Here is a 13,589-nt window from a genome sequence, read left to right as displayed (position 1 = left end):
CGTAAAAAAAATAAAAAAATGTTAGATTGAAAATAACAATACAAATAGATAAAATCCAATAACATTATTAACTAAAAAGTAATTAAATATTGTGCAGTAACACGCTTTCGGCGCCTTGACAGTTAATCCAATCATACAAAACTAATTACTTGATAATTATTTTTGTAATTAAATATTTAATTACCCTGTGCTGCTGTCATGATTATAACTCTATTATTATTTTTTATTCCTTGGCTCTCGACTCTCGAGTACCAGTATCGCTATTTTAATTCCTACTTAAGTTAACTTAATTATTGTTATTATTATTATTGAATAAAATGCCAGTGGTTGAGCGATGTCTCAATAGTAAACACCTCGCAGTAAAGTACAGGCTCAGCGATCGGAGATAAAAATCAAAATTGATAAATTTTTTAATTATCATTAAAGTAATTTATAATAAAGTCAGGCTTTGCTTGGTGTATTATTGTATTTTATATAAATATATATGTATATACTGAGGCGTTGTAATTAAATTTAAATTTATGTACTTTTAATCGTTAAATTTTATCGAGAGATAAAAAGTTAATTTATTACGGACACTGTAGTATATGTGTACGATGTGTATTTGATGAATGATTAGTATTTTAAAGGCAGATGACACCAAAAACAGAAATAAACGAAACTAAGTGTATTTATATATACGTATGGATGTGTGGATGTAGGTATTAACACAAAGAACCGGAAATTCGACAATGTTAAAGACAATAAATTTGTCTTATTAATTCTACTCGAGTATCACGTGACAGTGTTTGCCTACCATTGAATTCTAATGTCATGTAGTAATGTCACGGTGTACATAAGCTATTTTAATGTACCAATCATACACCCATACGCCAAATATCTTAGTATGTATCGATGTGTGTTTATGTCTAGTCTGTAATTATTAATTGGTAAAGACGCTGGATCGTAATTATAAATGTAAATTAGTCGCCAGTAATTCAAAGACGTCATTTTAATACCGCCTAGTGTTGGACGATTATTATGATTATTGTTATTATTATTTTATTGAAGTAATGAGTGTATGAGGCATGAGGTATGATAGATGGATAATAAGTTTCACAATTCCGCCTTCGTCTTCTCTGCTCGGGTAGAAACTACTCCATCATCGGTAATCAAACAGTAGGATCGTCACTCATTGTCATTTAAAACCGCTATTTTAATTACTAGTTTATTAATTTGCTCGGTTATTTGTGTCAATCTTCTCAAGGTTGAGGAGGTTTTAAAAAAATTTTTTTAGGACAAGTTTGCTTAAATGTTATTTGAATAAAATTTAACAATAAATAATTCTATTGAAAATTTTTTTAATTATTTTTTTTACTAAAAAATAAAAATGGTATTAAAATTTTTTATCAATAAAATGAATAAAAAATTTCCTTGAATTTTCTTAAAAATTCTCCGACCTTATTAGGTCGCAATAAAACCCCAATAATCAATCTCTAATTAATTAAAGCTCCCAGTAAAAGTACCCAACCAACAAGATAATTAAAACAAAAGCAAATAACGAAAAAAAAAAAAGTCGACCGTCGACAAGAAATGTAATAATTGGAATTTAAAAAAACTGACAGGAACTGATTGGAGTGAATGATACACATAAATCTAACTCCGTTTGGCAATAAACGTTCCATCGGTTGTTCACATATGTACCTCGAATCCTTGTAAACTTACACGTACGTTCAACATATAATACTATTGGTATCAGAATAAGCCAAGCCCTGGGCTGTGAGGAACATAGACGCAGACAGTTGATTATAAATACTAATAACAGCGAAACCAAAAAAAAAAAAAAAAAACAACAAGGAAGAGAGAAAACCGAAATGAAGGAGGACAGAAGAGGAAGAATATCGCACCAACACCATACCAGTGTCATACAATCGCAAGGCGAGAACCAGCCACGAAGAAAAGATAAAGAAGAAGAAGAAGAAGAAGAAGATGTAGTAGAGGAGTTTAAGTAGAAGAACTACAAGTAAAAGTGGGACGCGACGAGTTACAGGCACTCATTTGTTGCTGTTTATTAATTCGAGGCGAGGCAGGAGACATCCACTCTAGCACGCATTCAAACACGTATACATACATTCTTTCACTCACTCACTCCCTCTACATCAACACAAACTCATCCTTTTTTTACTCTTTCACTCACTGTTTAGTCGTGTTACTATACCACCGAGTACAGCCTCTACTCCACTCGTTTTAGAGGTTCGCCCACGCTTAGCTTCACTTATAAGAAAAACACCGTCTTTATCTCAGCTCCGGGCTCCGATTGACATATACTTCACCACTACATACTTATATATTTATTCATTTATTTATAAATTTATAAATTGAGTATTCATACCCGGGATTAATTTACGAAATTTTACGGATTTTATTAATTGTCGCGGACAATTTTGTTGTTTTACTATAAATCTCACATCAAATTAAATTTTATAGACACTATTAATTATATTTTTATTATATTTAATAAAAATTTTCAGGCCTTTATTATTTATTTTATATTATTAATGATTTAATTACAATATATAATTTTTAATTATTTTTTTAATAATAATTTAAGATAATTTATAAACTATTTAAAAATAACAATAAGAATAAAGTACTCTGGAATTCTGGCACACTCGCTGTTTATAATAATCGGGACAATTATAATGATGACGATAGTCCATACTACATCATTGTTTTCTTAATAATATATATGTACAATATAATATACTTGAAGCATCTCTTGATCTCCGTTATGTCAGTAAGCTAGTGTGGTGTGTAAAGCTCCACCCTAGTCGCGATCGCGAGAACACTTGTAATTGTCGACGCGGATAATTACCGTGATTGGATCTCAGCCGAGTGTGTAAGATGAAATAGAAGCTCATATGTGTGTTATGACATACACAATTCTAAGTGTGTAACGTTTGTTTTACACACATTTGCCCACATGGTTATTCACACACACATTAGCTCAGACAATTATACATTTCTTGTAAGTGGTATCGTCTACAAAATGCGGTCGAGTGCGATCATAGCTAAGGATAAAAATAAATGCCTTGTCGTCCAATAGACATTATAAAATTATTAAATATCATTCGGTATTATAATTTATTTGTGGATTTTAAATTATTTTCTGGCTGCTAGAGGACCGCGATAAACTCATTTATATTTTTTGCCTGCTTGACAAGTTTACTTTTTTTTTTTTTTTATTAATGTAGAAAGTAAGCAGCTGAAAAAATTTTATTAATAAAATTTTAATTTTTTTATTAAAATTTTAATTTTGTTATTTTACTTAAATTAACAGATCTGTCAGAAATTAAGAACTGACATTGTTATTTTGTCAACTAATGACATTTTTAAAGATATAAGCTCATTTTGACATTAAACTCATCAAGAGCTTTCTTTTAAAACCTTTAAAACATTTATTATTAAATTTCCCTTTTAATAATAACATTTTTTCTCAAAAAACAATCATCAAACTTCTGTTATTTTTAGTACCACATTTTATTTAGTTATAACTCATAACGTTCACATTAATACACACATATTCATTAAAAAAAAAATGTATACTTACTTATCGGATTATCGTGAGGAATTCCGAAATCGAAATTTATGAGAGACCACGACGGGAGATAAAAATATGCCCGGTGGCTAATTGATTCACAGCGTTGATGGAGGTCCAGTGTATGACATTTCTTCGGAGACAAGTTATTATTATAATGTGTATATTTATTTATTTATACACATGCACATTGCCCATCTGTATACGTCCATACATCTAAATATAAATATAAATATAATATGCACATGCGTTCATGTAGCGGGCGCTAAAAATTATGTGCAAAAAGAAAAGGAAGATAAATATTATTATGTAGTAAAAGAGTGAGGCGGTAACGAGGCGTCTCTTACCTTACTGAGACATTCGCTTGGTTATTACGAGCAACACCACGGGAACTATCTGGTTTGGTGGCAAGGAATAAAAAGACCGCGTAACTGTCCGCTGTGGGTCCACGGGTTCACTTCTGCAGTGAATAACTCTTATGTATATAATATATAATATATGTACCTATAGACGGGATAAAAAATTATTCTCGCGCCCAAAGACATGCAAATTTATAAAGACCCGAGACCGCGGATAGGACGGAGGACACTCCACTGGGTCTTAGTTATACTATATATGGTTTATGGTATATAGTGTAACGCATCATTCACTCTTACTGGCACGCCGAGCTACACATTGTCGAGGGGCTATTAATTAATGGCCGCTTAATTGCACCGTCCGTCGAGGAGAAATGTCAAATTTTCTCCATTAGGCGGGCACTCTTGTAATCTTTATTTTTTTATTTTTTTTTTTTTTTTTTTTTTTTCGTTATTTTTTAGTTGCCGACCGCAATGACGATTCGCCACGCCAGCTTTAAACACTTCTAATCTAAATGGGCTATTTTAGGATTCATAATTTTAATATTTATCGCGTCTTTATGTCTATAGGTCATTCCACGGCGGATCTGATTTTTAATTTCTTTTTTATTAATTAAAAATTCCTTCAATTTTTTGTATTTTAATTTTCTCCTGGAATCAATGATTAAAAAAAAAACGAAATTTTTATATAAATTTAAAATTTTAATAATTAATTTTATTATTAACTTTAAATCAAAAATTTTTCACCAAAAAAATTAAAAAAACTACCCTTTTGATTTTGTCTAAAAAATTAAAGTTTTTTCATCGATAAAATTAATAAAAAATTTCCTTGAATTTTTTTTTAAATTCTGCGACTTTATTAGGCCACAATAAAACCCCAATAATCAATCTCTAATTAATTAAAGCTTCTAAAAAAGTAATCAACCAACAAGGCAATTAAACCAGAAGATTATATTTTTAAAAATGACAATTTAGATTAATTATCTCTTAATATTATTTTATATTAAAAAATTTCCTATGAAATAAAATAATAAAATTAATTTTACTTCTGTGCACAAATTTATTAAATATAAAAAATACAATAATGTTTTGTATGACACAAAACAGAAGAGTAGCAATCGTAACAGTGTACAGAAAGGATGAAATTCTCGAGCTGCAGTTGAAGACGTATACGTATGGATGGTTATATATTGTACGTATATCATACGTATTGCTGGGGGTGCATCACTTCCCCGGGATATTTATGAAAAATTTAAAAAGTTTTTACCGGTTGAGATTTATGCTCGATGTATTTATTGTTAGTGAGATATCAGACGCGTAGGCAATCCACTTTTTCGCGGTTCAATAAAGTTCCGATCGATCTTTGAGTCGAACTATTCCTTTCCGTAGGCGTGGCGTTTCGGGCCTGGATTTCCATATATCTGTATGAATGTGTGTAAATAAATACACATCAATACTAAACACGTACACTGGATGTCTACTAATGTACCGTGTATGTGCTGTAGATGTTTATACATGCAGCCCGCTCGAAGGGAATTGCTTTTGACGTCAAGGAAGATCTTTTTATCCCGCGAATCGTGACCTGAAAATTTCAACTCCCAAGCATGCATTATTTCCACCGGCTGATCGAGCTCTTATCTCTTCTGTTGCAGGACGTGAGGGTGTCGAAGGATCGTAGATGTGTTTTGCAGTATCCTCTACTGGTGAGTTTGATAAAAAATAAAAATAAGTCTTTACATTTATTTATTCTTGCTGTGCATTCATTTTTTGTCACACAAAAAAAAATTAATTTAAATCAAAAAGAAATAATTTTTTCTTTTGAATCAAGACTCTGATAATTTTTCTCATTTATAAATTTAACTATAAAAAAATTTTTCTAAAAACACAAACTAAAATTTTTCTACAATTCGCTCCAATATTTATCTCTTATTAATTAATATTTATGCTCCACATTTGCGGGAAATAAAAAAAATCGACTAGTCCTGTAATGTCAAGAGATAGGACATATATATGTACATAAAGATGCGATGAGAAAAAGGTCAAGAAACCCTTGTTCGACCCTCAACTCTGGTACTTGGCTTACCACACCCCGAAAAAATAACGTGGTTTTTCTTGGACAAACGTTTTATTTGCACGTACAACAGCAAAGCATCCACACATGCTCATACTTACTCTCAACTCTTCAGAGATTATTACAGACATTCTGAATAAAATATTTTACGGGCCGTAAAAAATAATTTTAATCAAAATCAATAAAATAAATTCATAAATATTCAACTACTGATTTACAGCTGACTCCTAAAAAGTAGATTTGAATAATTATTTTAATTACTCGTCTCAAAATCGCTTTTAGGGTCATCAAAAAAAAAAAATAGTCTGACTATACTGTAATATACACAGCCTGTGGCATAGGTACGATCGACTGGAATCGGATGTAAAATATAATACAATAAATAAAAAGGCAAAAGAAGAAATTAAAAAAATAAAAGTAAAGTGGTAGAAGGTGGCTGGTGGATGCAGAGGGTCCAGCTACCTTTTCTTTCCCATAAATACGGATTTAGTCAGCGGTTTACGAGCCAAAACGTGTCGAGCGTCGCGTCCGAGCTGCGCCTAAATTATTAAAGTCGTAAACGATCGAAATCGTCGTTAAACGGCGAGCATCCACACACACAGAGACACACTAACAATTTAAGAACAGTATCCAGTATCTTTCCAGACTCCTATCCGACACGTCGTTTTTCTTCGGGTTTCATTGTTAGATCCGAGTAGGCCGCTTGGCTACCACGCTCAAGTACTATACGTAGGACGTACGGTCTCAAGACTTACACATAATAATAACACCGTCTTTTATTTTGTTATTGTACATAAATACACACACATGGTACATTAAAAATATCATCACACATCCCTGCGCAAAGCTGTTAATTTAAATTTCGCGGCAGTTCACCTTCAAATTAATATAAATTAATTTTTTTACGATGTTCCGTTTTATTTAAAACATTCATTTCGCGGTCAATAAAGTTGCCATTGACGTTAATAATTAATTTTTTTAATAAATTAATGAAAAAAAATTTTTTTAATACGAAATTTTGAGAGAAAAAAATTTTTGTTTGTTTAAAATCAGTTGAGCTGCGCGTTTTTTATCTAGTCTCGTTTATTTTTCTACGACTCGCGACTAATGCTACACATCTACCACACCACGTCTGGGCGCCCCAAAAAGCTGCGTTAGCTTGTCACGTATCGGGAGATAGCTGATGTGTTGCCGTTTCCCTCCTTGGGTGGCTAAAAAGAAGCAAAATTGATTTGCAATTTAAATCGATTCGCGACGTGCCAACCTGAGAAATCAATACGGGATTTTTTTTTTTAAATTGCGCTAATTTTTTTAACCCTTTAGCGGAGAATGATGAAAAACAGGGAAGAATAAAGCCATATCATTGGGTTTAGAGCCTTAAGATATTGTCCTTTACCTTGGATATACTCTCAGTCAATCTGGAGTCTAGTTTGGAGGGCCAAGAGCGAAGTTAGGGGTGAATCTGCTTAACCCACCTGATGTATTGCGTGGGTGCATATCTAAACTGGGTGAATTAAATGATAACGTAGTTTCTGTTCAATCAGATCACTTTCTACAGTACTCTCTTCTCTCGAGGATATATTTTGTGGGGATTTATTTCAGCGTGGGTGTGGAGTGTCAAATCAATTTATATTAGGATGAGTTTTCTTTCTTTATACATTGTATATACATTTGGGTAGAAATTTTCGATGTAATTTGAGGAAAAAAACGAGAATGTGGATCAAAATTTGTTGATAAAACTACGTCGACTATGTTTAAGGCAAAACATTTTTTTATTGAAGAATTTTTCAATTTATTTGAAGATATTATTTTTCAAAGTGATAATCTTGGATCAAAATTTTTTTTCTTTAACCCAGACAATTTTTACCAGTGCATATATGATCATATATGACCTCACATCATCACCAATAGTCATATATAGATATACATACCCATATATAATTTTTTTATAAATTTAGTTTCAGAAAATTTCCACAGATGGCGCATGGTCGCTTAATCTTCTCCTTACTAGAGAGTTAATTTTTTAAAATTAAGTAAAAAAATAAAAATTCTTATTTTTCTCTCTCTTAAGAAGCTTATCTGACATTTTTTAGATTAAGCAAATGTTAAATCAATTTTTAATTAAGTCGACTTACTAATAGAAGCACACTATTGGCCATATACGGTTATATCATGTCCTATACAGCCTTATATCGACAAAAAACTCTTGAAAATTGTCTGAATCCTAACAAAACTAAACCCCAAGTCAATAAAACCTTTAAAATTCGTCAATATCTCCTTCATCCTCTCCTCGGATCGTTAACGCGTAGCGTTACATAATCTCCGGGCTCCCACCACTCAGCAGTATAAGCAATAGCAATAGCAATATCTACGGGGATTTAAACGATAAAAGAGACGTATCGAGTGTACACTGGGGGTGTCTTCCACAAAGCCGAGCTGTTTTAATTGAGTTTATCACGAAGGGCGATAATAAGGAATAATCATCGGAGGGTCATAACCGCGAATTTTCGGTATAAGATCTTGATGAGGGCCTCCTCTTAAATAATTACACCCTCGGCTCGAACACCCGTCAATTACCACGCCGAAGTACTACTGATGATCTTGAATCGTCAAAGAACAATCGATTTAATTATCTCTTTGAACACACATAAATATTCCGGGTTCCATTGTAATGTTTAGGGGAAGGAAGGAAGCATTTGAATAAATCTTTAGATCGATAAAAAGACCTCGGGAAGATGTTTAAATAAAAAGTGTCTCATTTTATTTTTTTTCCGCCCCCGCGACGCACCAGTGGTAGTGGTAGTGGTAGCGGTAGTGCTATGTGCTATTACAATGTATGTGTATATCCTCAAATGGTATCCAAATGTGTGGAGATCTCGAGAGTCCTCCTATGAAGAAAGAAAAATAAAAGAAACACTCAACCGTCCAGGTCGAGATCGTAGACAACGGCATAGACACACACACACACACACACACACACACACACACACACACACACACACACACACACACACACACACACACACACACACACACACACACACACACACACACACACACACACACACACACACACACACACACAGACACACACATATATATATATATATATATATATATATATATATATATATATATATATATATATATATATATATATATATATATATATATATATATATATATATATATATATATCTCACATACTCACATATGCAAACACATCTACGTCTACATCTACATTTAGAAGAAGAAAAAGAAGCGAGGATTCCCGGGCGAACAAAGAAGCTGCAGCTCAGTACGATTTTCCTTGGAAGCCGCCTTTCGCCTCTCGTCGACTAATGCCACCCCCTGTGCATCCGTAACGCCACCCTCTCCTCTCCACATACGTGGAATCCTGGTTAAGTCTCCCTCCCAATCACCGTACACACATACATCTCTTCTCTTCTTCTTCTTGTGCTTTCCTTTCTTTTCTCATTCTTACCCTGGAACTCTTACTAGAGCTCTTACTGGTCGGTTGTAAAGACAGAAGTAGGGGTAGACTAGGAGCACTCATCCTTAAACTACCCATCCTCACCCTCGCTCCGATATTTCCCTATCGATTGAGACTGCTGGACTTGCTCTTTATTTCCTTACACCGCCTGACCTTATACCCGAGGAGCTTCATCCCCTTCATCCTCGGCTGTCCCGGCCACCTGAGCTCATCCTACACCCTTCGCTCCTTCACTCCACCCACCCTCTCAATTCTGATTTCTCAAAGTTTATTCACATTCATCCGTCTTTATATTTTCGGCTTTTTGTTCTTTTATATTCGCAGAGATCCTCTGTCCGTCTTTCATTTTCTACCAGGCTTTATTACCAAGTGTCCGATCTTGATTTAGCCGCACAAATCCGATCGATATTTTAGAAATTTTTTGGTATAGTTATTCTTATTTTCTCGCGGTTCGAAGGATCCGTTCTAAAGAGCTGTCAAAGTAATCAGACACGGAATTTTTATTTTATTTTATAGTAATGAAAAGTTTTTAGATATTTATTTGAATTTTTTTATTTTAGATGACTTTAAAATTATTTAAAAAAAAAAAATATTGGAGCTCTTAATTTTTTTTTTTAATTTTAAAAATTTTTTAAGTCACTAAAATAAAATTTTTTATAAATAAAAATTTATTAAAATAAATTTAAAAACTTCTGCATAATTTTTTTAGATATAATTTTATTTAAAACTCTTCTTTTTTTAAATTTTATTTAAAATAAAATGGCATTTAATTTATTTACAAGTAATAGAGTAAGAAACGGTGATTGGGTAGCATGTGAAAAAAAAATGAGTTTAGTTTGATTGGAACAAGGCCGAACCACGCGACGGTAGATCGCTCGTGTACATCTATATGACAACGCGGTAATGTAATTATGGTAATGACTTGTCGTTCGTTACGTGAATAATCCATCTATCGCATCGCCCGCTGATAGAAAATAATAAAACCTCTGCAAGCTGTATTAACTTACTGGCGACATAATATTATACTAAGTGAAATATCTCCAGATTGTTGTTAAAGAATAATAACAATAACCGTAATAGTAACAATAATAGTAATAGCAATGGCAATAATAAAATAACCAGCTACTGAATTTTATTATTATATTATAAATTCACATTGTAAACTAAATTAGAGACGTAATAATGGAAAGAATATAAGCTTACACGCGTTTCGTGAGAATCGACGTTTTAAAGTCGCTGTACTTCCCCGTGTTCTCTTGTGTCTGTGCTATATAATATGTAACGAGAAGAAGAGCGTCTTGTGTCTTATCTTGTGCATTGCCCTGACGCAGCTTAGCATCGGCGTATACTTACACTCGTTACTTAAAATAAAAAATCAGGCAGCTAAGCCGAACAAGCTCGAGCCACGCGACCATTACTGCATCGCGAGTAATCAAATTATGGTAATCACCGCTCCAACATTGCTTACAGTGTTCGGCGTAGGCTATACGTCTATGCATCGATCATTACTCAACACGACCACGAGATTGTTAATTCTGCCTTTACTTACCTTGCTGATATTTTTCTTTTTATTGCCGCTCTAAAATTAGGCTTTTATTGTCATTAGTCATTAGGAATAAACAACCCCTTAGCCTGGTCGCTAATGAATTATTCAGCTGGTTTGTTTTATTTAAATCCTGGAGAATTATTAGTGGAATTACATAAGCATAACTTTTTTTTTTAATGGTTAATTAATTTGGACAAAATTTGATTTTTTTTTTTAATTATTTATTCATTTTTAATCTTTCATTATCAAGTCAAATTTTTTTTAATTGTTAATCATTACAATAATCATATATACTATTTTTTGTAATATAGTTAAGGAGATCTAAGTACCCTCCAATGTAAAGAATTAATAATAAATTTTTTAATTAAAAAATTAATTGTTAAAAAAATTTATAAAAAAGATATTAAAATATTTTTGATAAATTTGAACATTGCGCCCAATATCGAGCCTCCTATTAATTAATAATTTAAAATTTAAATTTTAAAAATAAATTTTGGGCCTGAAGGTTCAAAATTAATTCCGGAAAAAAAAGAAAATATCAAATATCTAAAGGTGTCAAAATTTTGACATGCAGATATCAAAATGTCACCTATTTGTGGGCTCAATCGGTTGAGCTCGATCAGATCAATCGAAGCACCCCCGTTGTTATAATATTGGCAGCTCACACAAAGTTCTCACGTGACAGACAAAGGTCTAGTAATGTGAAATGAAAATCCTTTCTCTCTTGCTCTTGTTCTTGCCGCCGATGTATCCTTATATACAGAAGAAAAAAAATATAATATATAATAATATAATAAAATATAATCCATATAGATGCATAGAGAAAGAATACGTCAAATGTATAAGAATAGGAGAAATGAAATGAAAAGAGGAAAGAAGTGGAGAAAGAAAGAGTACTTATAACTTATAACAAATAACAAATATCTGAAAGGTTTTCACACTCAAACCTTCAGTACACATACATACACATTCGTGAAATCAGTTACCGAATCACGGGTTTCCATTCTTGTAATAAGAATGCAAGGGAATAACTCTACCCTCGGGTTGGCTCTTAATTTTTGAGTGAGGCCCAAACTCAGAGCAAGAGCAAGAGCAAAAATCAGAGCCCCTTTCCCCGTCCCCCGCGTGGAGATCATTAATTTGTAACGAACCGGCGCCGCCTGTTATTATCGTACGTTACGCGATCACGCACATCAACCATCCAAGAGCAACATTTACTTCAAGTGTTAGTTATTATATTCAAAATAATAATATAATATGTAATGTTTAACATGGACTATTAATTTTATATTGTATTTGCTTGGGAGTTCACTTACGTGTGAAATATGCATTACTGCTCTACTTTCGTCAATATTATAATTATTATTGATTTTATATTTGCTAAAAATAAATCAGATTATCTAATGATATTTTTTTAATTTTAAAATTAATAATTAAATTTTAAATAAATTTATTTTCTTAAAAAAAAAAAAAAAAATAAATAATTGTTTAAAAACGTCAATAGTTAAAAAAGCACAGTGCAATTTAACAAAAGTCATTATCACTATTATTATTATTATATTCATAAAATTATTAGTTGTAGATAAAGAAAATTTAAATAGAAATAAAAAAAAAAATTTAGAATAAAAATTATTAGAAATCCCTGAGGCAGACGCACTTCCATGCGGGTGATTTCGATCGAATCTCATTATGACACCACGAGATTTTTACGCCTCATATTTTTTATCATCTCGTCCCCTTTCTAAAAAGAGGGTTTGAGGGTTTGCGCCGTCGAGTCATGAACCGGTGAGTGTTTATAAGTTTCTTTTTTTGGTAGCTCAGGTTCATACCAAAGAAGTATACAAGTGGCGGTAGGGTGAAGATGGAGGTGAAGGGGATGAGCCGGAATTCGTTCGATCTCATTTCGCGGATTTCCAAGTTTCGGACAGACCCCTACCGGATAGGTCGTTCAAGATTTATGACGGAAAAGATAATTAAAAAAAGGACGCTTTTATCATGACTACAGCAGCCGTCGCTGGCTACTGGATTAGACGAAATTAATTACCGATTGAATTCTATCGTCTGCTAGTAATTCTCTTTTATTTTCACTAAGATTTTTTACAGGAATGAAACAGAAAATTCCAAAAAATGTGAATTTAGCTTATATGAATTTTTTTTATCATAATATATTGTAGGACTCTATGACTCTCGATACATCAGAGATCAAAGAACTGATGTAAAAATAAACCCTAGAAATAGCCCCAGGGATCGAAGCTCAAGCTTCGTTCAAATTTATTTATTGTAGAAAAATCCATTCCTTGGGTTTTAATTTTTATTGCCGATTCTGGAAGTGATGCAAGGACAATCCAACAAAGCAAAGGGCATTACAGGCGAGATAAGATACTTTACAGGCTGTTTAGTAGGACAATTAAGCGCCGAAGATACCTCTCACCGAGTAAAGAAGAGAAAAAAGGAGAGGAGCACTAGACTACTCCAGCGAGAGTTTGAGCGCTTAAAAGTTTGAGCCCCAAATAAAAGTAGAAGCGTCCTGGCCGCGAGGGTGCGTT

General features: G+C 32.7%; 1 protein-coding gene across 3 annotated transcripts in view; it reads left to right on the top strand.

Moving 5' to 3' along the window:
• Zfh2 (Zn finger homeodomain 2) overlaps window positions 1–13,589 on the top strand; it is a 166,844-nt gene that overhangs the window by 51,764 nt on the left and 101,491 nt on the right. For all 3 annotated transcript variants that reach the window (XM_074242056.1, XM_074242055.1, XM_074242058.1), the window contains one exon: window positions 5,586–5,636. The gene's annotated coding sequence lies outside the window, so the exon portion shown is untranslated. The remainder of the gene's footprint in view (window positions 1–5,585; window positions 5,637–13,589) is intronic.

The sequence above is a fragment of the Cotesia typhae genome, unplaced genomic scaffold, assembly GCF_013202065.1.
Source record: "Cotesia typhae breed Kobodo isofemale line unplaced genomic scaffold, CoteBio_Ctyphae contig_4, whole genome shotgun sequence".
Lineage (NCBI taxonomy): Eukaryota > Metazoa > Arthropoda > Insecta > Hymenoptera > Braconidae > Cotesia > Cotesia typhae.
This window is presented reverse-complemented; position numbering and strand designations above follow the sequence as displayed.